The sequence below is a fragment of the Stenella coeruleoalba genome (genome assembly GCF_951394435.1).
Source record: "Stenella coeruleoalba genome assembly, chromosome: 10".
Taxonomy (NCBI): domain Eukaryota; kingdom Metazoa; phylum Chordata; class Mammalia; order Artiodactyla; family Delphinidae; genus Stenella; species Stenella coeruleoalba.
In genome coordinates, this window is record NC_137156.1 from 98,678,042 (window position 1) to 98,704,661 (window position 26,620).

Sequence of the window (26,620 nt, forward strand, 5' to 3'; positions counted from 1 at the left end):
ACCGAGGTGGCTATATTAATATCCTGCAGTGAAGCAGGATTCCTTGGGGAAAACTGGTTAAGAAGTGGCTTCCTAGGTGCTATGGGGGACGGGACCACCCCACAGGGCTAGGAGGTTGTGGACCTCAAATGCCAGGCTGAAGAGGTGGCATGGACCAGGCAACAGATTTCCTGCGGGGTTTGGAATGCATGGGGGTGGGGGACTGGAGACTGAGACGCAGTTAGGCAAGGGGTTATGGAGGCTTGAACTACTACAGAGGCAGCTAGAGATGCGTGATGTGTTTGAGAGACCTCAAAGGAGGGACTGAAAGGCAGAAGGTGGAGGACAGGAGAAGGAGGAGAGAATTTGAGCCAAAGGGACCAGGAGACACGTCCATAACATAAAAATGGGAAAATGAGGAGGAGGAATGGTTAGTGGGTGGGAAGGTTCGAGTTGGAGGAAGGATGCTGATCCCTTTAGCATTTACTGTCATCTAGTATATGACAAGCCTTGAGCTGTTGGCACTGGGGAGAGTTCAGAGATAGGGAAGGCTCAGATCCCACCTTCCAAAAGCAAAATGTTAAGTGTGTATTACCAGCATCTGCATCATCCCAACCTGCATCATGAATCTCTAAGCTCCAGAATGCAACATTTCCCAAACTCATTCGACCATTTAAAGAGCAGAAGCATAGCAGCAGTTGTCAATTATTGAGCACTCGCTGCATGCCAGGTGCTTTCCCTGCAGCCGGGCTGTCAGGGCACCTCTAAGATGTCAGGGCTCTCCCTCACAAAATCCCAGGTGCACGTTTCTCATTCCTACAAATGTCCATCTTTTCCCATGATAAGGTGCTGGAAGACAGGGAATAAATGTCAAGTCCTGTTGGGAAGAAAGAAGTGACAACTTGGATAGGTGAAGCATACCACTGGTGAGCCCAACTGAGTTAGGGTCTCTAACTCAGCTCTCTACCCTCTGCGGGGGGTCCAGGAATTCCCTTGTCAATTTCCCAGCCACTGGCCACCTGCTGGTGCTGGTGGTGTTAAAACAGCAGCAGCAAAGTGAGCTCCAGGAGATGGCCACTCACGTTTAGGAGAGGTTTCCCTCATTTCTTCCCCTGTGGGGTTGTAGGAAAATTATCCCCATTTTACAGATGAGGAAAGGCTTATGGGGGTTGAGAGAGTTGCCCGAGGAAACACTGTTAGTAAGTGGTAGGATGTGAACCCAGGTCAGTCTGACTGCAGCGTCGAGCCCCTTCCCTCCTGCACAGTGAGGCTTCTTAGGGTCCGCGGGTTACAGCAACACAGTTTGCAAATGCCCCTCTGCAGGAAAATAAATTCACGGTCCTCTTACACAGAGAAAAAGGGCAGGAATACAAGATAAGCCTGCAATATCTTGTGCCAGAAAGTAAAGACGTATCCAGAGAATGTGGGAGGAGGGCACATCAAAAGGACACAGGAGCCAGTGTGAAGGAGCTCCCACTGGCCAGACCTGGGACCACTTGAGCATCAGAATAAACAATCACCGTAATAGACCGTAACCTATTAAATACGATGGGAATCCATGTGTCCACACTGAGTCCACACATAAATGAGTGAGTAAATGGGAGAGGAGAAAGCTTTTCCATATGGTTGGATTGCCGATCGATAAATTTAGAAGGAAAGGTAGAATCAGAAAATCACCACTTGGCAACCGTCTTAGTACTAATACTTGATCAGGCAAGAATTAAGTATTGATTCTGATGTGGGAGATTGTGATGAGGTAGACAGCGTCCTTGTTTGTAAGAAATACAAAATATTTGGGGGTATCAAGTTAGCAAATGGTTGGGGGGAAAAGCTCTTTGTACTACTGCTGCAACTTTCTGTAAAATTTGAAGTGATTCCATAAAAGAAAAAGGAAACAAAGCTACTTTGGGGGAAACTTGCCTCAGCTATTATAGAATGAAGGTGTTTGCATGGGGGAAGGAGATGGGGCACTTTCTGAAGAGACCCACAGAAAGGCTTTCCTTTCCCCTTCCAGGCAGGCAGGCAGGCGTTGGGGGTGCTTTCCAGGTTCCTCCCACCTTGGGCAGCGCCAGCAGCTGCAGGTATGTCAGGAAAAGGCCTGGGGCTCACTCCAGAGACCTAGGTTTGAGGCCAGCCTTCGCCTGCACACCTGCAGCAATGCCGAGCTCACCACCTGTGTGGTAAGCTGACTGTCATCATTAGCAGGTTCTTCCTCTTGTAACCGACAGCTCAGGTCTGAGGGAGGCTGATCTGCACCCTAGAAGGACTGGGTCCCTTCGGACTGAAGCATCAGGTCAATTTTACTGGCAAGTGTTCCGATTCCTTCAGCCTCCCAATGTGGGGTTTGCAGTGATGGCGCCCCCTTGTGTCCAAGAAAAGAGGTGCAGTTGCCTTAAGCCAAGATCCTTCCAGCGGGGGAGAGAGGCATGATACCTCCGCACCGTCCCCACCCTAAATTCACTCCTCCTTGAACCAGCCAGCCCACTTACTCCCATTCATTTAGGCTTTAATTCTTTATATTGTTTGTTTGTTCATTTATTTGTTCATTCAAGCAATCACTGCTCTCCACGTGGCTGTGCCTTACCCAGGAAGTACAAACATGGGTCATTCCCTGGACTTAACATCAAAGAGCTCTCAGTATGATAAAGGGACTGATTACTACACCACATCAGGACCTGTGCCCTGTGCTAAAGGTAAGTGCAAGGGGCTCTGGGAGCACCCAAAACAATCTGGGAAGTCTTCCAGGATTCAGTCTTTCCACAGTTTGTCTCCTTTCTGCCCCCTGCTGTCACCAGCCGGGAGCTCTCCGAAGCCCATACCGTCTTCTCGGGGGCTACTGGCTCTGTCTAGGCCTGGCTGACAGAGGGCCACTCTCCCGGGGTCCTACACCTGGCCACAGAGGCTTCACAGCTCAGCGAGTCCCTCCAGGCAGCCCTGAGGCATAACTTCCCCTGCTGGTTATAGTACTGATGACAACAACGATATTGATATTAATAATAGCAGCTACCATTTAGTGAGTCTGAGTTTGTTTCAGGCACCACGCTCAGAGCTGCACAATATTATGTCATGTAATCCTCCACTACCGCTGAGATTATTCCCATGTTACAGATGAGGAAACTAAGGCTCAGTGAAGTTAAGGAGGGAATCTCGCTGGTCACCTTCCAGTCACTGAGTCTGAGGCTCCACGTGGTCTGCACCCATTTCCCCCATTTTCCCCCTGCTGTTCCATCCCTGGAAGGTTCCCACTTATCTCAGAGATCAGCTCTGATCCCATCACCTTGCACATTCTGGGGGCCTGGCTCCCTAGTGCTTCGTAAGCTAAACTATTATTGGACATCTCCTCCCATCTCAGAGAAGACCAGGGAGAACCACAAGCTGGCAACAGCAGGGCCGGGACGTGCACTGGGATCAAGGACTTGTACATTTCTCCGTGTCCCCCATGTCCATCCTCCTTGGTGGAGGCTCAAGCAATATCTGTTGCTTTAAGGAAACTGCCTCTTGTTTTAACACCTGATATTGGACTAAAGCCATCAGAACTTTTATTTACAATGCCCAAGCTGATTTTGGTTTTGATATCTGGCTGAACTCCTCCTGTGATGCCAGGGGGTATAGAGCTGGCCATCACGGGGCAGCGGTGGACATTCCCTAGGGCCCAGCCTGTGCTGGGCTTGGTTACATTCATCACATCGGCAATTCCCCGCCACGGCTCTTCGTGGAGGAGTGAGGTCTCAGAGGTGAGAACCGTGGTGCCCTGGACACGCTTGGGTCCGCTCTCCAGGCTCTGCCCTTCTTCCTGCTCCTCTAGCACGCCATGCTCATCCCTGTGCACGGGCTCTGCCCTCTGTTCGTTCCCCAGAACCTTCTCCTGACCGGCTCCTGCTCGTCATTCAGGTCTCAGCTCAATGTCACCTGCTCTGGCCACCCTGCCTGTCCCATGTCACCCTCTGCCCCACCTTCCTGTTCAGCCTTCTTTGTGGCACCGACCATGTGCTGAAATCCTCGTGCGTTCCCGCTTGCCTGCTCACCGACTTTATCTCCTGCAGACACATGAACTCCACGAGGGCAGGAACTCTGCCATCCGCACACCCAGGGTCCAGAACAGGGCCTGGCACATCCTAGGTGCTCAGGAAATATTTGCTGGGCGAATCGAATTGCTTGTGACCCCTCTCCACCTGACCTCTGATGACTCTTTCACAACCCCCCCTTCATGCCTCTCTCTGCTGCCACTCTAGCCAAGACCCTAGTCATTGGTGATGCTACCTGTAGCCACTCAGGTGTTCAGGCCACCCTGGAGAGTTGTCTTTCGGACCACACTTCCGTTCACACCCCTCCCCTCTTCAAAACATTCTCATCATCATTATCATTAGGACTCTTATTTGATGAAGACTGAACCCATCATCATTGTTGGATTAAAAATCCCTCTGTGTCCCAAGGTTTGTATGATTTCACTTCATAGGTGGGGACACAGAAGCTCAGAGAGGTTAGTGAATGACCAAGCTCACACAGCTACTAAGTGGCAGCACTGGGATTTGAACCCCGGACAGTGTGATTCTCAAGACCCCCACTCTAGGCCACTGTGTCCTATAGTGCTCGGCCCTAGCTACCATCAAACTGAAGCATGCATCAGAACCCCTGGAGGCCTCATGAAAGCACAGATGCCTGAGCCCCAGACCCCGAGCGTGCGATTCAGAAGGTCTGGGGCACTGCCTGAGAATCTGCATTCGCTAGCACATGCCCAGGTGAGGTTGCTGCTGTGGACTCACGCTGTGAGAACTACCGACCTAGAAATACGGTATCTGTGGTTTCAGGAGGTTCGTGGAGCTCCTGTAGCCTCTCACGCACTTCGGGCAGTGGGAGGGTCCGTGGACCACACCTGAGTCTCAGTCCCTGCTCCCTTTGCAAATCTGACTCTTCCTTAATAAAGTCAATTATCTGACCTTGAAACATACCATAGCTGACACTCCATGGGAAGGCCTCTGCTTGTCTAGCGACACAATGATAAATATAGGGTCTGGAGCGATTTTTCTCGGAGGTTTCGTGTCAGTATTTTAACAATCGTTGAACAGAGCCTTGGGAGCCAATTACAGAACTAAGACAGTTTTTTTTTTTCCCTAAAACCACTTGGTTTCCAACTCCTAAAACTCGTGGGCATCTTATACTGATGGGTCCAGAAGGGTTTTGACATAGTTTCCCCCAAGTGTGAGCGGTGCATAGAATTTGAAATCTTGTTCCAGGAAAGCAGATGCACTGGTGCTCCACTCCTCCTCCTCCTCCTCCTCCCCCTCTTCCTGTTCCTGTTCTCCCTCCTCCTCCTCTTCTTCTTCCTCCTTCCCCAACTCCTCCCTCCACCCTCTTCCACCCTCCCCCTCCCTCCTCCTTCCCCTCCCCTCCTCCTCCCTCCCCTCCTCCTCCCCCTTCCTCCTCCTCCCCTCCTCCCCCTCCTCCTCGCTCTTCCTCCTCCCCCTCCTCCTCTTCCTCGCCCTCCCTCCTCCTTCTCTTCCTCCTCCTCCTCCTCCCTCTTCCTCCTCCTCCCCTCCTCCTCCTCCTCCCCTCCTCCTCCTCCCTCTTCCTCCTGCTTCTCTTCCTCCTCCTCCTCCCTCCTCCCCCTCCTCCTCCCTCCCCCTCTTCCCCTCCTCCTCCTCCCCCTCCCCTCCTCCCCCTCCTCCCCTCCTCCTCCTCCTCCTCCTCCTCCCCCTCCTCCCTCTTCCTCCTCCTTCTCTTCCTCCCCCTCCTCTTCCTCCCTCTTTCCCCTCTTCCTCCTTCCCCTCCTCCTCCCCCTGTTCTTCCTCCTCCTCCCCCTCCTCCTCCTCCCCTCCTCCTCCTCCCTCTTCCTCCCCCTCCTCCCTCCTCCCTCCCACTCCCCCTCCTCCTCTTCCTCTCCTCTTTCACCAACTTCCTCACTGAAGCGAGTCAGCCTAGGATTCAAATCCACAGTTGGAGCCCTGCCTGCTGCCAGCCTTCCTCCTCACTCTCCCGTGTGGCCAGCAGCTGGGAACCTGCACTGTCTGGCTGGCTGCAGGGGTGGGGGGCCTGGGGGGCCGGGACCCTCGGGAGCTTGCCTGTCTTCCCCTCCCCACCTGGCAGAGGCCCGTGTCCTCCCAGGCCGTCACAGTGATGTGGTGGAGTTGTCGCTGATCCAGCATGGACCAGTAACAGGCACTGGGTCCTCAACACCTGCCACCCTCCGCTAGCACCCACCATACCTGGAATAAAACAAGACTCCCTCTCAGTCCAGCCCCTGCCACCCTCGCTGACCCCACCTCCCCCGTGCTCCCCGCCACTCTGTCTGCTCAGCCACGCTGGCCTCCTCGCGGCCCCCAAGTGCACCAGGCAAGGCCCATCTCAGGGCCTTTGCACGGCCGTTCCCTCCTCCCCAGAGAGCTGCACGGCTAGCTCCTCAAGTGATTCAGGTCTCTGCTCAAAGGCCACCTTCCCAGACACCTCCACCAAGGCAGCCCCTCCCAGCCCTCTCCCCACACCCTGCTATCCTCTCCCACAGCACTAGTCATCACCCTCATCACTGTACTTGCTGTGTGTCCATTATTGTATGTCTCTCTCGCCAGAGGGCAAGGAGCACAGAGGCACCAGGACCAGGCTTGGGCTTTGCTCACCACTGTAATCCCAGTGCTGGATTCACAGGAGACGCTCAGTAAATCGTGAATGAATGAATGAATGAATGCTACCACCAGTGGAGGAGACCATGAGTACTAGCTGGATGATTTTACACCTATCCTCCCACCCATGCTGCAAAGTAGGAATTACTGGCCCTTTTTTAAAGTAATGATGGCTCAGCTAAGTGAGGAGACTGAGTTACCCAGGGTCACACAGCAGTAAGGGGACCTGGGCCAAGAAGCTAAGTCTGTGTGACTCCAGGCCCATGGATGGGCGGTCGGCTGGATGCAGGTGAGGAAGGATCCCAGGAAGAACCAGTCCCGTGGTGATAGAGGGCAGGTGGAGGCCAGAACTTGGGGTCAGGCAGCATGGGCTGGCTGTTGCATGGGGTCTGGGGGTGCCTCTAGAGGGAGACTGAGGGCCGAGGCAGGGCCCTAGGTGGACCTCAGGACAGGGCTTGAAGCAAAAGCTTAGCCCCCAGAATGGGGAGGGGGCTTGTAGAGACTGCCTGGGGGCTAGGGCTGATCAGGATGGGCTGGCCCCAAACCTTTTCAAGCCCCACACACATGATTTATGGAGCTGGGATGCTGACATGACCCTGCCCTGGCGGGATGGGTTTGGGCAGGACCAGCGCAAGAGATGGGGTGTCAGCAGAGGCCAGGGCTGGGGTCAGAGACCCTGCTAGTGGATGGTCAGCTCCTGGAATTGCCAAGGGGTCCCGGTGGAGATGACAGGAATTAGCACTGAGAGGAAACAGTGCAGGGTCTGCCAGGATGAGACAGGGACATCTCCCTGGGAGGCAGAGAGGAAAGATGAAGATGAATCAGCTCAGAATGACCTGATCGGGACTTGGGATCTGTCCCAGATTCAAGCCTAGGAAACTGTAGGCAGAAGCAGCAGGGCCCACAACAGCAGCCTGGCCGGAGTGGAAGGCTGCCAGCCTCTCCTGCACCTGCTCCTGCATATACACCGCTGCCTCAGTTTCCTCATCTGTGGGATGGGACAGTGATCCAGTCTTGAAGGTGGGGGGGGAGCCCTAGGACATATGAGAAGTGTCATCACGGTTCCTGACCCACAGTAGGTGCTCAAACCATGGTGGTCCCACAGCTTCCCTCGGGACCCTTGGGAGGAGAGTATCCACTTCCCTCCAAGCAGCTCCTGTGGCTCCCTTCTGGGAACTCCCATTCCGAAAGCAGCACAGAAGTGGGGCTCAGGTGTCAGCTCCAGGTCTGTGCTTGAGAGTCAAAGTGAATAAGGTGTGATCCTGACTCAGAAGTCCCATGCCTGATGGGAGGGGCATTTGGGCAAATAAATGATGACATTGAGTCCCTTTGAATATATTCAAGATATGCAAACCCCGCCGCTCAGCCTGGGATTCGGTCGTTGACCGCCTTCAGTCACTGGGAGCCAAGGCCACTGAACAAGGGGCGTGACCTAGTTGAGAAACTCTGACAGCCGCGGGCGCAGGCTCTGGACCCAGACCTAGGCTCCTCCCCTGGCTGGGAAAGCACCCTGACTTCTCTGGGCCTCAGTCTCTTCTGCTGTGAAGTGTGTACCCTCCTGGACCACGTGGCTGGTGGCGAGGAGGAGACAAGATTAAACCCATGAGCCCCGTGCCTGTACGGCGGTGCGGGCTGTTATGGTTCCCAGACTTTCTTAGGAAGTGGGAGGCGTGAGCCCCCCGGTGGGCACAGAGGTGGGGGAGGACAGGGGAGTGCATGAGCATGGGAAGAGGAGGGGCGGTGTCACGCCAGCAGAGCCTCCTCCACGGCAGGGACACTGTGGGGACACTGGTGTCCATAAAAGCAGGACAAGCCTGCCACCCAGTGCTGCTAGGTGCCACCACAGCAGCTGGGCCGAGCAGCTGCCTCTCCTGGCTCCACCGTGAGTCCCCCAGCCCGGGCCTGGACCTGAGAGCCACAGTGGCCTTTAGGTCTCTGATGACCCAAGGCTGCCACTCTCCCCTCCTCACCTGAGAAATCATTCTCACACCTGACTCTTCAATCAACTCACAAGTCAACAGGGGGGCTCGAGACTCCAGGTGGGAAGCCCAGAAGGTGCGGCTGGAGTGACTCACGGCAGGAAATAACTGAGGACCCAGAGCGGCCACAGGCAGAGGACTCGATGGAATATCAGGTACTCGTTAAAAATGTTGAATGTGAGGTCTGGGAGCTTATGGGCAAGGTGTCAGTGATGCTGTATCAGAAAGGCAAAGGGCCTGAGAACAACTTTCTGCTGGGTCCGTCCTTGCTGTTCATAGGCATTTGGATTAGGTGGAAGAATGGTTCATGAATTCTCCTTTTATACTTTTTATATTATATATAGTTATATACACATATATGAAACATACATATATTTCACTATTATGTTCCTATATAATTATATATTCTATATTTTATTTTACTTATTTAATTTAAAAATTTTTATTATTATTTTATTATTAGTACTCCATTACACAGCACTGTCCTAGGACTTTGAGACACATTATCTCATTAATCCTCACACTGCCCTGTGACCTAGGAACCATCATTTCCCCCACTTTACAGATGAGAAAACTGAGGCACAGAGAGGTGAAGTAATTGGTCCAGGGTCATAGAGCCAGGATGAGTCAGAGCCAGGATTTAAACCCTGGTCCTGGCCCCGGGGCCTGGGCTTCTAAGCCACGATGCCATAGAGGCTTCATGGTCTTACAAGCTTCTTCAGGTCATCAATACAAATACTGGAGGAAAAGATACTTTCTTGAAAAAATAATTTTTTTAAAGGTCTACCAAGAAACAGTTTCATACATCTCCTCTTTAGTCATCCTTTATAAATAGTTTTATATTTTTAAAAGAGAGAGAGGGGGGGGAAAAAAAGAGGGAAATCTCTACCACCGACAGGGCTGGTCCACGGTGGATTTGTGGAGGGAATGCTGACTTCTGAACCTCTGCTCTCTGTTCTCTTTCTCTCCCTTGTTAGGATCCTGTCCCCATCTTCAGCCTCTCCTCTTCCTAGTTTTGAAACACTTGCTCTCAGGAAAAGTCCTGATCAATGGATCAAAAAAGAGTGATAGCAAATAAGGCTTTAAAGGTGGAATTTCAGGCAGAAGGAGGGAGGCAAGGGAGAGGAAGGGAACCCTGGGGTTTATTGAGCACAGACACGGTTCCAGATATGTTCTCATATTCTCTTATGTGAACCCTGCTGCCAACCTATGGAATGGGCACGACCCCCATTTAAAAGATGAAGAGACTGAGGCTCCCATGGGTGCAGGGACTTGTCTGATGCCACCCAGCTAGAAAGTGGTAGAACCAAAATTCACACCCAGTCTCCTCGACTTCTTGTGTGGAGTTCAGTGCGTGTTCTCTGAGCCCCTGGAGTGAGACCAGCACATGCTGGGAGCTGGGGCGGGGGAAGTGGGCAGATGAACGTGACCCAGCTCCTGGCCTCCAGCAGCTTGGGCTGGACTGGAACCTCATGTCCAGTGAGGCTTGTAGGTCCAGACTCCTGGTTCAGGCTACGCCAGTCCTGGCTTTCAGACTGTTGGAATATTACACACCCAGCAAAAGGATTCTTAAGAAGACAATGCTCTCCACTTGGACACTAAAAAAATTAACAAAGGGAGGAGTGAGCATATGTCAAAAAAAGAGAGGTGAGATTCAGTGTTTTAAGTGACTCCACCCTGGTTAGCTGTGTGACCTTGGGCAAGTTACTTAATCTCTCTGGGCTAAGTTTCCTCATCTGTAAAGCGGGTTGATGCCTTGGCTCAGGCTACTCCAGAAGGCTGGGAAATAACATAACAGGTATGTAAGCGATCTGTAAACTGAAAAGCATTTCACTACACAGATGATATTACACTTTTAATAAAGAATTGTTGATTGCTTTTGAAATTTCTCCTGTAACTGAAGCTGGTGCTAAGGGCTTGATCATTAGACTATGAGAATCTGAGAGTGGGCTTGATCTCGGTAACACTCATAGGGGCTCAAAAACAGGGAAGGAGTGTTAATCCTCCCCCACACCTGCTCCCCAGCTCCCATTATCAAAACGCTGATACCTCTCCTTGATGTGCTCCCCAATGCAGCAGGCATCTCCTCCCATTTTGTAGTCAGCCAAGGTTGACTTGCCCAGTATCTCTCAGCCTGTAAGCATCAGAGTCCAGACACACCAGATTCTCTGCCTCTTGCTACACCTCCCCCTGCTCTCCCCCCACCCCGCCCCCATCCTTCACAAGGATGAAGACAAGAAGCGAGGCTGGCGTGAAAAGACAGCCCAGCGGCTTAGGACCAAGATCCCAACGAGCAAAGACCTCGTTTATAAAACCAAAGAGAGCCCTGAGGAAAGTTAATTGGAATGAAAGAAATCCCAAAGAATTTAGCACTCAATTTGAGAGACTATTTTTGGCTGAACCAAGATGAAAAGACAAAAGTAAGTGCACCAAAATTGAAGAGAAACTAATTTGGAAGACATAATGGGGAGCAAACTTCTCAAATTTCCTCAGAGCCCGGGAGACACGATTATTCAGGAAATAATTAGATGCTATCCTGGGGGTAATGAAAGCTAAAAATGAAGACGAAAGAAATTGAAAACTGCCAGAAAGGTCATGGGCTGCTCTCAATATTTTTTGCCTTTACAGATCTGAAGATACAAGAACTAATCTGCAAAAGAACAATAAAGCAGTACAAACTAGTCAGAGAGGAAATCGAGTTGGGAGAATCTAAACATCTCGCCCATCTGTTGGGGATGACCCTGCTGGGAAATGCAGAGCCAGGTGTGTCCTGAGCCTTAAAGGGTGGCAGTCCCTTCGGAAGGTGGCTGGAGGTGCACAGAAGCATGACACTGCCCCAAAGCTGAACTGCCCCCCGGCCTGAGGGGTCAGCACACTTATTTTGTAAAGAGCCAGATAGTACATATCTTCAGCTTCGAGGGCCCGATAGTCTCTGTTGCAACTACTCAATTCTGCTGGTGTAGCATGAAGGCAATAGCCGTATGTCAATAAGTGGGTGTGGCCATGTTCCAATAAAACTTTATTTATAAACACAGGCAGCAGTCTGGATTTGGCTTTCGGGTAACAATCTGTTCCATCCCACCTGAATTACCACACCTGGTCTTCCTATGTGCAGTCGAATCCTGCTTCTATCCACACAAAAACATTGGATATTAGAACATGCTTTCTAAAACCTAACTAATAGTAATAATAATGATGATGATTAGAAGATAGCTGCTAGCATAGAAACACCGAGTATTTAGTATATACTAGTCATGGTTCGTAGCACTTAAATAACACCTACTATCTTCACAACAACCTTTATGAGGAAGGTACAATTTTACAGATGGGGCACTGATGCCCAGAGAGGTGAAGTGATTTTCCCAAGGTCACACAGCTGATGAGCATCAGAGGCAACATCTGAACTCAGACAGCCTGACTTCAGAGTCCATGCTCTTAGCCACTATAATTTACTGCCTCTAATGTGTTTGGCTCCAGATTCTTCAGGAGCTTCCCACAGCCTACAAGATTAAGTCAAAATTCCTTAGCTCAGCACACAATGGCATCCGTGACTTGGTATATCTCACCTCTCCAGCCTCATCTTTCTCCAAGCCTCACCCCTGCCCCATGCATAGGAACCACTTGAAGAGCCTATATCCCCATTCATCCCTCTATATTCCCTATATATTCCCTATATTCCCTTCATTCATGCCTGGGATTCTCGTCTCCTGCACTAACACCTATTCTACCTTGCAAACTCAGCACAAGTGTGACCTCTAAACAGGTGTCTATTCCAGGTTGATCAAGTCACTTCCTCTCTTTGGGTCCTAGTTTCAATGACTGTAATTGGTGGAAAGTAGTAGAACGGCTGATTCCCCTCAAGAGTCACTACCACTTTAGTATAAATTAGCCTATCTGATTAGCTTAGTTTCCTAGGAGCATCTTGAAGGAATGCAATACAGAAGAAATAAATTCAGGTGTAGGGGAGAAAAAGATTGTATGTCATATGACTCAATTTATGTTGAAAGCTTTGATTCTACCCAAGTCTGAAGTGCAGCTCTGCTTGGCTGGGAGCCTGATGACTTGTCTCTCCAGCCCAAATTCTTCCAGGGGACTGAGCTCTGTCAGACTGGGCTCTGAACTCTTTACCTGCTTAAGGGGAGCAACTGCTTCACTAGAATCCAGATTCCTTAACTCTAAGAATAGCGCAATTTTCCCAACCCCATACTGCATAACGAACTGCACTTGTCAGGCTAGGCAGCTTGATTAAAACATCCGTTCACAATACCAACTCCTTCTGCTCTAATTCCAATCCTCCAAGGAAACCTTGACCTATAAATTGGTTTTCATCCATTCAAATCTGATTCAAATTATTCCCCAATGCACTATTCAAAACTTTTTATTCTTTCACCCATTCCTTTATTTCAAAGTAACTTTGAACTAGGAGTTTTAAGTCTGATTCTAGCATATTATCTTTTCGTCCCTCTATCCATCTATCCTTCTTTCCATCTCTTCTTCCACCCATCTGATCTCCCATCCCTTCTCCATCTATCTATCCTCTCTTCATCCATTCTTCCATTCATCCTTCCATCCATCTTTCCATCCAACCTTCTTTCCATCCATTAATTCACTCAAAATTGGTTGGGTGCCACTGTAAGCCATGCCCATTACTGGGGGCTCAGTAGTCAGTGCTGAACCCAGCAGGAAAGAACTTAACCTCTTGGAGTTTACAATAGAATAGGGATGACAGACAGGAACAAATACTTGTTCTCCTTCTGGCTGAGCATCTCCCCTCCCCTACCATTATTTACAGGAAGTGATGGGTACTGTTTCCTGGGGTACCCAAGGTCCTGCCCTGCCCAACTTCACTTTCCCTTACCTCCTCCCCTACATGTCTCTGTGCCTCAATGGTCTGCATCTGCTCCATCCCCAGGGGTAAGACCATTGCACTTCCCTTTCTAGGCAAATTCCTCATGCCCCTCACTTCAGTCCTCTTCATCTCATTCTTTCCTGCCCTCTGCAGCCCCTTGCCTTACTATTAATTACCCAAGTAATTACCACCCACATTACTGTCTATTTGATGTTCATATCCAACAACTACCTCTCTGGTCTGAGCCACTGAGACTCTGGTCTGGACCACTGCAGTAGCCTCCTCACTCATCTCTCTGACTCTCCTGCTGCCCTCCCCACATCACTCCACACCAACCATACTTCGCTGTTTCTCAAACACACACCTACCCCAGGGCCTTTGCACTTGGAATTCCCTCCACCTAGAGCCCTCTCCTTCCAGATCTCCCATGGCTCACTCTCTCCCTTCATTTGAGACCTACTCAAATATCCCTCCTCAGCAAGGCTTTCTCCGACCACCACCAAAGAATAGCATCCCACCGGTCACCACTCCCCATCTCATTTCCCTGCCTTATTTTCTCTCATGACATTTTCTACCACTGTGCACATAATATATTTTTTATCTTTTTGTTGCTGTCTTCCCCCACGAGGATGCAAACCCCTGAAAGCAGGGGCTTTTTCTGGTTTTGTTCACTGCTGTACCTGCAGCATCTCTCACAGTGCCTGGCACAAAGTAGGGGCTCGATACCTCTATGGAATGAATGAATGCAGGAATGAATAAATGCCCCCCTCTCTAGTCAGTCTCTCCCTTCAGCCTGCAAACACATCCAAGCGTCTATTTTTAAAACAAATGAAACAAAACAAAAATCTCCCCTTGCCTATTTAGCTTACCATCTTTGTTTTTCCTTTCATCACCACCCAGATGCAGAACTCTTTTCTCCATAACTGCTATCAATGTGCACGTGCAGCTTGGAGTTCTCCTTTCTCAACTCACCATTCCCTGCATATGCTGATGAATGTTCTAGATTCCAGGTGGCTTGGGGCAGGGCTTCCCATGTTTCCCCAACTCTGGAAGCACCTCCCAGCTTTTGCCACATCCTTGCACTTCCTTTACACTCTTCAATTCATTACCTTTCTTTAAATAACTCATCTATTTATTTAAGTTATTTAAAAAGAGATCTTATAATGCTACCAGAAATAGGAAATTAGTGTGACTCTCCATAATTACAATGCAACTGTAAAAATGAAATAAAAACAAAGTGATTAAATTCTAGATAGAGGTTGAAACCTGCTGGGGGCTGTGGGCTGCAACGTCCCTCACCTCCTTTGCTCTTTGTGGAAAGAGAGCTCAGGGAGTGTCAGAGACACGTCAGCGACCCGGGGCCGTCACATGGTGACCACTGTTAACAGTGCTGCATTGTATCCTGGAAGTTTGCTAAGAGAGCAGACCTTAAGCAATGTGTTAATTACCTTGTAGTAATCATTTCACAATCCGTATGTATATCAACTCAAAGTGCTGCACCCTTTAAATATACACAATTTTATTTGTCAATTATGCCTCAATAAAGCTGGGAGAAAAAAAGGACCCGGGAGTTCCTTCTAGTTTCTTCTATGTTCTCCCCACCTTCTAGTGGAGTCATCAGGACTGGAGGACCCTGGAGATGCACTGACATTCTCAGCGTCACTCAATGGCATTTAATGTCCCTGAACTCATGGCACTTAACGTCCTGCCTGCCTTCCCTCCCCCAATTCAAACTCATTTTCTGAGCGAGGCGTACGTCTCCCTTTGGAAGATTCTAGAATGGTGGAAAGGGAGCTGGGCTGCGAGCCACGCCAAGGCCAGTCCTTGCCCCGTTCCAGCCCTGCACACAATCTCAGAGAACTCACTTCTGCTCTCTGGAACTCGGTTTCCTCACCACTGAGAGCAGCAGCTGATATGGAGGATTTTTGACATTTATAATCCGTTGAGACCTCATGTTAATCACTTGAGTGATAAATTTAATATCCCACTAAATTAATACATCACAACTCACTTAACCCCACTATGGAACATTCATATAGTTTTTGGCCTTTCACAGTTCTAATTCTCACTGCTGTAAACATGTTTTTCCCCTCATAACAGCATTTCCCCCTATTTCTGAATTATTTCACAGGATAAATGTCCAGAACTGGCATTCCTGGAACAAAGCATGTGGGTCTAATCCTCCTTGGCCAGCGGCCCTCCCACAGGCTCAGACCACTTCACAACCACACACGGAGTGCCAGGGAGTGGCTATAGGAAAGGGTCATAAATGTTAGCTGCAAGAATATCTGGAACCCTCTTGAGACATCTCAGATAGGTGGGGGCTTTAGGAAGATGTGAATTTCAGGGGAAAAGCTGGTCCACCTTCAAGCAAATCTGTGATGTGGCTCAAAGCCAACCCCTTGAAAGCCCCAGGGGCCTCAAACCCTCTCCTTCTTTTACCCAGATCTAGGTTCCTCCTTCTCCCCAATTCTCTGACGCCTGAAACGAGCAAAAGATTTTGGAGAAAGAAACATTACCCCCTTGCTTTTCCTCCTGTGGACCTGTCACATCACTCCCTTTCCGCTAATGAGGAGGCCTACAGCCCTGGTGCCTCTCACACCCTCCAGGATGGGAATCTGAGGCTGCACCCAAAACTGGCACCCTTGGAGATCACTGTGGATGTCTGGGAGTATCTTATTCTTAGTTCTGAGGAAGGAGGTATGTTTTTTCTACATGATTTCTCAGCTTCACCCAGGAGCATATCATACTATCTCCCCCATGAGGGACATGTGTCAGCTCCCTGTGGGCAGGGGTTTGTATCTGTCTTGTCCACCAGCGCAGTTCCTGCATCTACACCAGTGCTGGGCACAGAGCAGGGGTTCGGCACATATGTGTGTTGCCCCCAAGTCCCTCCACTGTGATTTGCGTCTGGTGTAGGAAGCGCGGTCAGGCCATTACAAATCATAGCTTTCAGCCCCAAAGGTCAAGACAATGTTCTAACAACATGACAGCTTAGGGAGAAATATGTTTTCTCTAGTCTGGAGAGCTTCAGGATTATTCAAGTTCAAATCCAGACTGTAAATAAAGTGAAGTCATTGAGAATCTTTCTCCCCCCCCACCCCGCACTGCACCACTTGTAGGATCTTAGTTCCTCAACCAGGGATTGAACCCGTGCCCCCTGCAGTGGAAGCACGGAGTCCTAACCACTGGACTGCCAGGGAAGTCCTGAGAATCAGTTTTTAAGAAGATGATTAGAAGTGTTTCTTTCTCTTCTTTGAGAAAGGGGACACTCATTCTGAGGAGAGAGGGGAAAGGGAGAGAAAATGAGAGAGGAGAAAAGAGAGAGAAAGGTGAAAGGGAGAACAGACAGATAAGAGAGGAGAATATGTGACTTGACGGACAAATGCAATCTAAGAAAAAAAAGTAAAAATGTTCCCGACCTATGTTGAAAACATTTGTTCAATAACTCAGTTTAAAACACTGGCAGGGAAAGGTAGAGCCAGGTTTTAAAAATCGTTTTTAAAGTTGGTTACTATTATGTTTCTGAATGTGTTCCAGGGTGGTGTGGCAGAGCTGTGCCCCTGCGCCCTGGGTCCTGCCATCAGGAACCTAGGCGGAGCCGCCAGCCTCCAGGACAGAGAACCAAAACCAGGGCCAGGTCAGGACCCTGGAGAGCGCCGAGCTGGCAGGAGGCTGGGAGGCGCTCAGCTTGTCCAGCAAATCTGGCCAGGCGGGGACAAGTCTCCTTCCCCCAAACCCCTTCTGAGGATTAAGGACTGGAGACTTCCCCTCCTGGCTGAGGCCTTGTGCTAACCAGGGATGCAGAGACTGAAAAATGGAACCTTGGAGCTGAAAGTAGCTGTCACGGGTCTCCCTCTGAGTCTAACCTCGGATCCAACTCCATCACCCAGCACCCCACCTCACTGCCGACTTCTGGGTCCTGTGTGTACTTGATTCTAGACACCACTGGTCCCCTACTCTGCCCATATTATAGGTGAGAAAACCGAGCCCCAGAGAAATGAAAATGAACTACCCCAAGTCATCCTGAGATGATGACTCACATTCTAAAGAGGAAGCAGATGTGCGGAAAAGGTTTGGGGGGCTGCTGCACTATGACTTCCTCAGAGGGCCGCACTGGATGCTTTGGGGTTCCTGCAGGTATCCCTATCTAATAGCCCCAGACCAGCGGTGCATAAAGACTCCAGGCTCTAAAGTGCTTCGTATTTCTCTTTATCTTGCTTTCCCTCTTTTCCCATCAGAAAGCCTACTTGAAAACCAACAAATGGTTTACTTTCTATGAGTCCTAGTCATTGTGCCTGTCCTGACTCCTTGCCAGATGGACAACTTATGAGCTCCCACATTGCCAAAATTTTCTTTGGTTCTGGTCTGGATAAAGCTTAGTCCCTTCTGGGGCTCATTCCTGTGCAGCTAGTCAGCTGTGACTGCAGGAGAAGCTGTGAGGCCCTGGTGACTACAGCAACACAAGAGAGCTGGATCCTGACGCCAGCTCTCTGAAGCAAGAATCACAATACGGCTTGGAGAGAGAAAACGCTCAAGGTCAAGAGCAAGTACACAGTTCTGTGACCCAGAGCTGTGGACAGGGACTGCTTCAGAGCCCGGAAGAGAGAATCACACCTCAAAGCAAAGCCAACACGACTCATCTTCGGGGGCCTGTGGGATGCTTTTGAGTGTCTGGCACTGGGTCTTATCCCGAGTGTATGTTATGAGAGGCATAAAAATGTAGTCTCCTGTCCCCAGGTGTCCCCTCATCTAGGCACGATGAAGTCAGAAATTCCACTCTTGCAGATGACAATCTTTCTTTGGGGTTGGGTATTGTTCTTGTCTTTGTGCTCATTCAGAATGCAGCTAGCACCTCAAAGGTGAAAGACTTCCAAGTTTGCTCTCTAGCCTTGGGTAGTGGGAGAGTGGGAGAGTCAGGATTCTCCAGAGAAACAGAACCAATAGGATAGATAGATAGATAGACAAACAGATATCCTAGATATTATATATATATATATATATATATATATACACACACACACACACACACATATAATCTATCTATCTAACCACTTGCGGGGCTTTTAAAAACCCCAATGCCAAGGCCACGCCCCCGACCACAACATTACATCAGAATCTCTGGGGATGGGGCCTAGGCCTCGGTAGTTTTGAAGCTCCCCAGGTGATACCAATGTATATACAAGGTTGAGAACCACAGCTCTCCTGGGAGAGCAGAGAAGAACCTTAACCACCTCTGTCCCCACTGAGTGGAGCCCAGGACATGCCCACAGGATGCAGTATGTCAATGCCTGTTGCACTAGTGGCAGTTAGGCTGGGCTCCACAGCAAAGAAAACTCACAGCATCTAAGGTTTATTGCAGGAAAAAGACACAAGATAGGAACAGCATGGCCTGACGTGCAGCACGATGACTATGGTTAACAGTAACGTGCTGCACACTTGAAACTTGCCGAGAAGGTAGATCTTAAGTGTTCCCCCCCGACACACACACAGAATAACTATGTGAGGCAAAGGGTATGTTAATTAGCTTGATTGTGGTAATCGTTTCGTACTTCACAATCATTTCTCACAATGTTTTGTATATCAAAACAACATTGTGTACCTTAAATGTATCTTCAATGTACACAGTTTTTATTTGTCAGTCATTCTTCCATAAAGCTGGGGAAAAACAGTAGTAGCAGTATTAAAGGAAGGATGTGCATCACAGCCAAAGGCTGTCTCACAGCAAGGGGGCCCAAGAGGCCAGGTGAGGCCTCCAGTTGTCACACTGACAAGGCACAGCCATACCGGATCAGGGACCACTGATGTCTACACACGGGATATTAGAAGCAGGAGGCTCACGACGGGGTGTAGACCAGCTTCCCATGCCCCCCTGGCCGGGCAGCCGTGCTCTTGCCAGGTAACCACGCTGACAGCAGAGTCCTTGGAGGGGCTCTCTGAGACCAGATACACATCACTGACCCCATTATTAACCATAAGCGCTGTTGACAAGCCGGTGGCCTCGGACCCGTGGTCACAGATCAGTGCCCTTTATGCCTTGACCAGGGCTCAGTGCCAGGCAGGTACCCCTCTTACTTCAGCAAAACAGCCCAGGGCGACCCCAGGCCTGCTGCAATCCTCCCACACCGTACCTGTAAGATAAGTCAGCCTGCTTTTCCTTAAACCTGACGCTCCAAGTGTGGCTTGGACCCCACAGCATCGAGGTGACTGGGGAGCTTGTTAGAAATGTAGAACCCCAGGCCCCCCACGCCGCCCAGACCTACTGAAGGAGGTCTGCATTCCCATAAGACCCCCGGCGAGTCCTATGCTGAAGCCAAGGCTCACGGTCTGAAAGCTGATCACACTCACATCACCTTCTCCTCCCACCTTGCAGGCCGGCTCTGCACCCAGCACTAAGACCAGTCTGATCTGCCCCAGAAGAGGGAAGCGTCCCTCCTTGTGTCCCAGCCCTGAGCACCATCCCCACCCCGGGTCAGGCAGAGCGATGTCTCCATCGTGGGCAAGTCCACAGCCCGCTCCTCTTGTCCGGGACCATCATTACTGAGGGCTGGGGGCCCTGTGCTGGTGTCCAGGGTCGTTTGGGCCCAGGGGACCAGAGGGCAATGCCATCACTGCCCTTCCTCCCCCTCCATCAACACGTGAATTCAGACAGGGTCAGGTTAGAGTTGCGGCTGGTGCAGCCTTGAACGGGAAATCAGTCTGCCCGATGGACTGTTACCGCCACGCCTCACAACGGCCACAGCTCATGTTGAATAGCACCTTAGAACCATCGACCACTAGCCAGGATTTATTTGCGCATTTACTATGTTCCAGGCTCTGTGTCGGGGGCTTTAGTCACATCAGCCCATTCACTGCACCAGGCTATACAGCAACGGTTATCCCCGTTTTACAGAGGAGGAAGCTGAGTCTTAGGCCAGGTGTCTTGTCAAGGTCACCCAGCACCACGACCCAGACTCAGGTATCTGATTGCAAAGACCTCACTCATAATTCTGACCTTACTCTTCTTTGAGAAATGACCCCTCCAGTTGTGCTGGGGTTACAGGAGTGAACACAACACGTACAATCCCTGCCCATGTGGAAGGTGCAATGCGGAGGGAGGATGGGGGGTAATTTCTGAGCATGCACTGTACTTTGCTTACGTTCACTCAATTGTGTATATGACCACCCTAAAAGGTAAAGGACATTGTCATCCCCATTTGGCACACTGAGGCAGGGCTCAGAGAGGTTAAGTAACTTTCCCCAGGGTCACACAGCTGGGTCCAGCAAGGCATGGAAGGGGCAGGTAAAGAGCCCACCTATGGTGCCTCGGTGACAGCTGAAGGGCTCCAGGTGTGGATGTGAGTACTGGGGCTTTTCCAAACTGCCCTGACTCCTTGCCCCTTCCAGAGCTGGAGTCCTCTGAATCCTGCCAGAGGAAGGCTAGCGTCCTCTTTGCCATATTCTGGAATTCCTAGAGGCAGTTTCCCTGTCCCTAGTTTGCTGTGCGGCTTTGATCTCTCTGAGCCATCATGCCACCTACCTGGCAGGGTCAGTGTGATGATCATATCGGACAGACCACGGAAGAGCGTTAGGAAGTAGGGGTGCCAACACATGTCAGTTACTTCTCCCAAACCTCAGGACGGCAGTGAGGTCATGGGAGATCCACACCCCCCCCACCGGGAGAACCATTAGCTGATAGGGGAGCGTGCCAACAAGTGGACCCAGGCCCAGAGATGCAGCCCCTCTGGACCCAGCGTTGGTTTTCCAGTGTCTGTGGCCTCCCGAGTACTGCCCAGTGGGCCTCAAGGGGCAGAGGCCCTTCCAACACTAGTGCAATATTCATCTTGGCCACATGAGGGCAGCATGCACCCACACAACGCCCAGCTCCTGGCACAGCAATTCTGGGGCAAGGGGCTCTTACTGCTGCTGCCAGGGAAGTGGGCGCTGAACTCATGCACAGAAAGTGGGGAGAGCCCTCCCCACTGTGCCCACCCACTCTACTCTGCCCAGTGTTCCTCTTCCCTACCTTCTGCTTCACAGATACCACCAAGTCCTCTCTGTAATGTAAGTGCTTAGTTTAAGGTTTAAAGACACAAGCTAAATATTCTCCTATCACTTTCCATTCGGCCATTTTTCACTGAAAACCTGCTTCATGCCACTATTCTAGGTGCCGGGGACTCAGCGGTCACAACCCAGACAACGATCCCTGTTCTCACTGAGCTCACAGTCTAAGGCAAGTTATTAGCTGCCTCCCCTCACATATTTTATTACAAAAAATTTCGAACATGCAGAAAAGTTGAAAAAATTGTACAGTGAACACCCACAGACCCAACACCTTTATCACATATCTATCCACTTATTTCTTCCTCTATTCATCTATCCGACTTTTTTCGTGCATTTCAAAGTAAGTTGTAAATCTCTCTCTCTGCTCTAAAGCAGGACTAGAGTTCACGCTCTTTTAAAGGTAAAATTGATACACAGTAAAAGGCACAGATCTTAAATGAACCAATGCATGAGTTATAAAAAGTACACACTTGTGTACCCAAATCTAATCAAGGCATAAACCATTATTTGCTGCCTTTTAATTGTTCTGTAGCTCTGGGCTGCTTATTTAACCTTTCTGGTTTAGTTTCCTCAGGTTTTTTTTTTAAAGAATAAACTTGTCAAGAGCATGAAATGAATCAATATACAAGAGTCCCTGGACCATGGTAAACACATGGTTACACAGTCATCCTGTCTGGCATGGAATTCACTATCTTCTAGCTGTGTGACGTTGAGCAAGTTGCTTAACTTCTCTGAGCCTCCTCTGAAGTCAGTCATAAAACTAACTTTTTAGCAATGGTCTCAACCATAGCTGAACACTAGAATCACCCGAGGAACTTTTAAACATAACCTACATGTCCTGATTGTTTGGAAATGTATAAATACACTTTCAGGTGTAGAATAACTAGAGTTAGGAGAACTGAGTTCAGGTAACTCTTCTGCAGACCTGGGCAGACCTTTGGTAAGAGGTACATAAGGTCTCTGGGCCTCCGTTTTTTCATCTTTAGAATGGCTGCATCATGGGCTTGTTGTGAAGTACAGGTGGGCTCGTGGGTATGAGAGGAGGCTGGGAGCTGTAAAGCATTCTACACTTATGAGACATCATTACTTAGGAACACTGGAGTCAGAAAGGACCTTCCAGATCTTAGTTTGACAGAATTAACTTGTTTTAGAGAAGCAGAACCAAGGCAGAGGGAAGAATCAAACTTTTTATCACATCTAAGTAAATTCAACCTGGCCCAGATGATACCTCAGATCCCAGGGGGTGCAGTGACTCCAAAAGCTCATCTCCTCCCTTCCTCAAGCAGCCCTTCCTAGGAGACACCAGTCTCTTTCTCTTTCCTTTATTGTCTGCTTTACATAATTAGGAACCTATTAGAAACTCCCATGTTATCCACTGTGTAGACAGAGAGAAATGAAATTTGTGGCACATGGACATTTACTACCCACTCCTGTGCCCCAAACAGACATTAATAACTGATTGCTGAACTTTTTCCCACTGAGTCCATGGCTGCCTTAGATGCCTATCCCACAGCGTACTCAGAGAGACATCCCCAGATAATCAGCGTTGACAGCTGAAATGAAACCTCTTTGCTATTTTTCCTGATATGAAATTTCGCAAGCCAGACATGCTCCCCGGAGCCTGACACAGAATGAAAAAGTCACCCACCAGTGCCTGAGAACAGTGAGTGCATGATAAGTACTTGTCACTTCACCTGGAAGCTAACACAGGTATTTGTTACTGCAAAGGTGGCAATTTCTGGGACAGAGCCAGATCAAGAAAAGTTGAGATAGTGTCTAGAGAGCTCATGGTACCCAGGAGAGAAGGGGGTTGAGGGTCTCGCCACACCAAGTGGCCAGAGCAGGGCAGGTGTGTCTGGGGAAGTACTGACCTGCAGGTGATGGGGAAGAAGGCAAGCCTGGAAGGTGGGCTGGGGCAGGTGAGCCAGTCCCGCCCAGGTGAAGGCAGAGCAGCAAGGAGAAGGTGCCTGGTGGATGTTCTAGCCGGTGAGACACAGCCACCTGGGAGCAGGTGACGGGCAGGGGTCCAGGTGGCTGGTAGTCAGTTGGCACTCACTGAGGGTGGAGGTGTGAAGGAGAACAGGAGAGAGTAGCGTACCCAGCAGGGGCTTGGCTCCAAGAATGAGGCTTCATTCAGTTCAGCAGCAAACAAACACACAAGGTCAGGGAGGCTGGGTCATCCATGCCCGCACCCTGGAATCAGCAGTCAGCTGGGGGCCATGAACCCATCCCTCCATTGCCCTTATTGCTCTCAAGGTGCCCCGGCCGCCAGCCTGGGGAGCTTCCCTGAGCAGCTCTCTCTGGCCCAACAGAGCTGCACAAACGTTGCTCTTCCGTCCTCGTCAGCAGCTGTCACAGCACATTTGACGCCGCAGCGTCATCCACGCTCCAGGAAGCCGGTGAGGCCGGGCGCTTCAGGGAATGGCCAGATGTAGTGATGCCTTAGATCTCTGGATGGTATCAGGGGACTTATGTCCTGGCCAAAGCAGTGGAAGATGGGATTGGGTGGGTTTCCAGAGCAAAAAAGGAAGAAAAATCTACGTGAATGCCACCACCTTGATTGCACTGGGCCTTCTAAACACGTCCTAAACCGAGTAAGAGCCGAGATCCCTCTGTTCTCGTCCTTCATTCTGTGCTTAAGTTGCTGTGTGTTACAGAGGAAGTCACTCTGGGCCTCAGTCTCCTCATCTGTGAAACGAAGACAGTTACACTCACCCTGACGAATGGGGCAAAAATGAGGCTCAGATGTGAGCAGGCTGTTCGGAGGGCACAGAGGGATGGACCAGGAATGACAAACACATGTTCTCTCAGGTGTCACCTCTGCTTGGTAGTGGCTGCCTGATCATCACCGTGTTGAGAAGGATTCTGAAGCTGAGGCCAAGCCAGACCAGAAAGCAGGCTGTGATTGCTTAGCTACGTCTGCCACGGGGGCAAGATGGGCGGGCACTCCCTCCTATGCTGTCTGTCTGTCATTTTTGACCTAAATTGTTGTAAGGTATCATTATTGTCATTTCTTCTTTAGCCCACAACCAAAACCACTCTGAGAAGAGGCCAATATACAGAATTCACAACTCAGAGTCAGTCCCAGGGGCGCCTTCTGGGCAGTGACTGGGGAGATGGTGGCCCTGCTTCCCTGAGTCATATCTCCCAGCCATCCCACCCCTACTCCTGCCTCATTTCCAGCTATGTCCCTTCTTCATTCCAGTGAAAAAAAATTTTCTGTTACTGTCTATCACACCACGTACTTTCAGGTCTCAGTACCTGTCCTTCTGCCCGGAGCGCCCTTTCCCTCCCTGCTTGGCAAACTCCTATGCATCCTTCAAGACCCAATGCCCATGACAGTTCTTCTGGAAGGCCTCCCTGTCTGATACCGCCTCCCCCAGGCAGAAGTAGTAGTCGCTCTCTGGGCTCAAACAGCTCTCCATTTTTGCTATATTAGAATGAGACTGGAGAGGCCAAGCGGAGCTGGCTTGATGTGGGCGTCCCCTGGCCAGGCACACAGTGGGTGCCTGGCTAGTGTAGGGATCTGCACCAACACCTTCACCGCACTCACCCAAGACTGGCCATGTGTTTGGCTTTCAGAACGCAACACCGGCTCCCTCCTGTCTGTTTACAAGCCCTTGATTCCCGTTTGGCTTGGCCCACGTTCCCCCAGACACCACAGAGCAAGGCCGTACCGGGGGAGCCACGGGATGCTGTGTCCCTGTGTGCTGGGGGTGTGCAGGAACCGAGGGGCAGTGGTCAACGGACGAGCCAACCGGGAGCTCCGAAGGCTGCCCGTCGCCACGGAGACAGGGCCCTGTGGCCCAGCCAGGCCCGGGCTGGTCAGTGAATGAATAAACGTGGCCCATTTTTCTGCCTTTGTTCGGAGCCTCCCTGGGGCTTCCTGCTGTCAGCCCCAGCTGTGGGGAAGGCGGAATTTGCCTGATATCGTGGAGCCGCCGCCTGGCAGCTCCGAGCCTAGCCTGGGCTGCCCCACGCCAAGATTCATGCCCAGCGAACAAGCCCCACTTTGTTCCTGTGGGAAAGTCCAGCCCCTCAGGAAAGAGCCCTCTCTCTGGCCGGCCCCTGGTCCGGGGACTCAGCGAGGCAAACAAAGCTCCCTCCGCTGGCGATGATGCACAGGCCCCAGCGCCCACCTCCGCGCCCAGAGAGACCGGCAGACCCACTCAGGGGCCCAGAGAGACCAGCAGACCTACTCAGGGGTGCAGAACTCCGGCGCAGCCCTTTCCTGCTCCTGCGGGAGGATGAGACGTGAGCCACCGGTGCCAAGTCTCCCCTACCTGTCCCTGCCTCTGGCTTCAAAGTGAGGGCTGTGGAAGAGGCAGGTGGGCCTGGGCGGGGAGCAGCGTGAGGACTCGGCTGGTACGCACGTGAGGCCTGGGGGAGGGCGGCCTGGCGCAGACCCCAGCCCGAGGTTGAGGCCCAGTGGATTTGCAGACACTCCCGCCTGTGCCCCAGTGCTGGGTGGAGCCCTGATCCCACCTCTGGCCACACAAGTGGCCTTGGCCTCAGCACGTCACCTCATCAGTCTCAAGACAAGGCTGCTGACCCTGGCTGCCTCCTAGGATGTCACTGATACTGGCAGTGATAAGGAGCAATTTGACGTAGTACTGCTCCTGGGCCAGGCTCTCCTCAAAGGGCGTCCTGTGGGCTATCTCATTGGAAAGGTTCTCACGATGAGAACTCACCAGGCCAGGCGTCCACAGGGAACAACGGGCAGGTAAATGAAGGAGTGCAGAGCCCAGGGAGGGGACAGCAGGGACTGGCAACTGTGGGTCCTTGAAGATCCCCACACCACCTGGTAGGTCCCCAATGACTCAGTGCCTACAACTGTTACCACGTGGCAATGTGGGTCCAGCCTGGCTGGATCTTCTTTCTATCTATCTATCTATACTGAGTCTTACTTGCAGCAGATGGGCTCCTTAGTTGCAGCAGGCAGGCTCCTTAGTTGCAGCTTGCCAGCTCCTTAGTTGCAGCAGGCGGGCTCCTTAGTTGTGGCATGAGAACTCTTAGTTGCGGCATGCATGTGGGATCTAGTTCCCTGACCAAGGATCGAACCCGGGCCCCCTGCATTGGGAGCACAGAGTCTTATCCACTGCACCACCAGGGAAGTCCCCTGGCTGGATCTTAGAGGAAGTTGGAAATTTGGATTT

At 50.8% G+C, this 26,620-nt stretch overlaps 1 protein-coding gene and 1 pseudogene across 2 annotated transcripts in view; one reads left to right on the top strand and one right to left on the bottom strand.

The window, feature by feature from the left end:
- ATP2B2 (ATPase plasma membrane Ca2+ transporting 2) overlaps window positions 1-23,390 on the bottom strand; it is a 402,426-nt gene extending 379,036 nt beyond the window's left edge. Inside the window, exon 1 of the mRNA XM_079933858.1 lies at window positions 23,336-23,390. The gene's annotated coding sequence lies outside the window, so the exon portion shown is untranslated. The remainder of the gene's footprint in view (window positions 1-23,335) is intronic.
- The window catches only part of LOC307192977 (26S proteasome regulatory subunit 10B-like), an 89,886-nt pseudogene that overhangs the window by 36,351 nt on the left and 26,915 nt on the right, over window positions 1-26,620 (top strand). The gene's annotated exons all lie outside the window — the stretch shown is intronic.